We start from the raw sequence: 3,096 nt of genomic DNA on the forward strand, positions 1-3,096 counted from the left end.
CGGCCAGACAGGGTCTCTTCCGACCGCGTGGGGTTTCGGGTCTTCAAAAGCGCTCGCCGGATTGTATTGCGTACCACTCTTCCGGTGAGCCTCCTTCGGCGATGTGTCTTGCGTATCGCGCTCGACGCCGAGGGTACACGGTGACGTGTTTGTGTGTGAACACACTTTTTGGCGACTCCGCTGGGGACCAAAGAGCAATCATCATCATCCATCATGGTCAATCTTCCCAAGCCATCTGAAGTGGATGCCGATAACATCAACAAGCCCAATTTTGAGGAATTATCGGCAGAACATCGCCAAGCTTGTGAGTAGTACAAGAAGGCACGTGAAGGGAAGGAGATGCAGGAGTTCCTTGCTAAGTTCAAAAAGGATCGCCAAGGCAACATCACTTCAATTGAAGAAATCAAGTTTCCTCCTCTTCACAATGAGTAGGTAGAGTCGGCTGAAATCACTACTCTTATTGCTCAGAATAATGATCGAAAAAATACTCCTCAATCATCTAATGGTAGAAAATAATACTGATCGAAAAAATACTCCTCAATCATCTAATGGTAGTGGTAGTATGTCTGCTGGTGTGGAAAACTTTAGTCCAAATTTACCTATTCCAGCGGTGCTGCCCATGCCATTGAATTCTTATCCCAGTCAGACAAACCAACTTGTTGCTCCACCATTTAATCCAGCCAGGAATATGCCAAGTTCAGTGAATCCAACTGCATTGCTAGGTTATGGTTCGGCAAGTCCAAGTGGATTGCTGCCGAACTATGGTATAACATACACACCACCATCTCTTCCGACTAGCACTATACCAACTAGTAGAAATCATATTCACCATGCGCCACAACCACACGCAACGCCGCTCAATACGAGTGATATTTTGGCTAATGTCAGAGAGGAGATGTCGAGGGTGTTCCGAGAGCATTGCGGGATTGAACTACCTCAACCACGAATTTCTAGGAAACCATAGCTAGAAATTTTTGATGTCGTGCCATGTCCTCCCGGATATAAAGTTCCAGATTTTGTTAAATTTAGCGTAGAGGGAAGAAAGACTACATGGGAGCATGTTAGTCGGTACTTGGCACAATTAGGTGAGGCAAGTTCACGAGACGAGTGGAAAGTACGTTATTTTCCTTTATCTTTAACCGGTACTGCTTTCCCGTGGTTTTCTGCATTACCACCCGGTTCTATTACTGCATGGTTTCACTTGGAGCAAAAGTTTCATGACCACTTCCAGAGTGGTGACAATGAGCTTAAACTATCCCATCTTACATCGGTTAAGCAAAAGCATGATGAATCAGTCTTCGATTATGTCAAAAGATTTAGAGATACAAAAAACCGGTGCTATAGTTTGGTGATAACCGAGAGAGATGTGGCTGATCTCGTGCTTAGTAGTTTGAGAACTCACATTAGAGAGAAGCTGGAAGGCTATGAGTTTTCAAGTATCAACCATGTCTTAGAAAAGGGCTTTGGCTCAAGAAAGCCAAAGCAAAGAGTTTAAAGAGGTGCATAGGTATAACACTGATCATCCTAAGATAAATATGATTGAGTATGATGGTGAGCACTCGGATGATGAGGGTGATATTTATGATACTGAATTTGTTTGGCCATCTAAGGCCAAACCATTTACTTGCAATGATATAAAGCCAATTTCATAAGAATCGTGATGAAGAGATGAAAATTACTTTCAACATTACTAAGTGTGATAGAATATTTGATGCTTTGTTGCAAGCGAACATTATTAGAATATCTCATACTTTACCGCCGTTTCAAGAGCTGAAACGGCGTGCTTATTGCAAGTATCATAATTCTTTTTCTCATGCCACTAACGATTGTAATGTTTTTCAACGACAAATACAGCCGGCCATTAATAACGGACGATTGAAATTTTCTCAGATTCCACTTGATAAGCAGCCCTTTCCAATGAACACCATGGATTTGGAGGGAAAAAGATGTTAATTCGGCCCGATATAGCCGAATCAGCTAATAAAAATAAGATTGTCATTGGTGAGCCTCAGAAAAGCAAGGAAGACGACAAGGCCTTGGGGAGACAAGTTGTGCTTGACAAGCGACCCGGTGGCAAGGAGATCATTAAGATCACCATCAAGAATCATACACTCGGGGGGGGGGGGGGCAACCACAAGTGCAAGAGAATACTCATGCCAAATTTGTTAAACCAAAGAATCCAGAGGTTGGCAAGTGGAAGACGAATGAAGCTAAAGTACAACGCAAGAGAATCAAGCCAACTTTTGTTATGTTGCTATGCAAATGTGCCAATCAAGCGGCCAATTCTAGCTCTAACCGGTCATCAAATTTAAAGCTCTCCAGGTCACCTCCTCGACAAGAATTTCATCATCATGCAAGGCCATATGGGTCTTGGGCACCTTGACCATCGATGGCACCACCCCCCCTATGTGTCATACTACATGGGAAACTTTAATGGAGGATGGGGGCAACCTCCAATGACCCCTTATGCTTTTCATCCGGGTTGGGTAGAACCAAGGAGGCCCGTTTGTGAGAGGCTTTCTTACCCTATACATGGCCGTTTGAACAATGGTGTCAATCGGCCAATGCAGGATAATCAAAAAAGGTTCAGCAATCAAGTGTGGCGAGCTAAATCACCAAGTGCTGAAATTTCAGAGGCTAGCAACCAAAAGGAGAAGAGTACTAGTGCTGAAACTATTATTGTAGGCACTAAAGAATTAACAATCAAATAGCCGATTATTGTTGATAATGCAGCTATTTCTAACAAGGATGTGGCTGCTGTCCAACAAGGTCCCGTGGCTAATGATCATGAAGCTAGCACAAGCAAGGCCAAGCTGAGGGATCCAAAATATACTTAGCCTAAGTGGTGTCCCTCCGGTCTGACCAAGGCACAAAAAAGTAGGTTGCAGCACATGAGAAGCCACGAGAAGGAGGGATAAGAAGCGGAGAGGCAAAGGGATAAACTGTTCAATGAAACCCGTCCCATGATGTCCGCAAAACAAGTGTGGAGGCCTAAGCAAAAGGAAAACATAGTAGCTTCTGCATTGGTAATAACAGCACCTACACCACCAATGGAGGACGATGCGACTGCTATTACATCGTCCACTTCACCTATTA

Source organism: Triticum aestivum, chromosome 1D, assembly GCF_018294505.1.
Source record: "Triticum aestivum cultivar Chinese Spring chromosome 1D, IWGSC CS RefSeq v2.1, whole genome shotgun sequence".
Taxonomy (NCBI): domain Eukaryota; kingdom Viridiplantae; phylum Streptophyta; class Magnoliopsida; order Poales; family Poaceae; genus Triticum; species Triticum aestivum.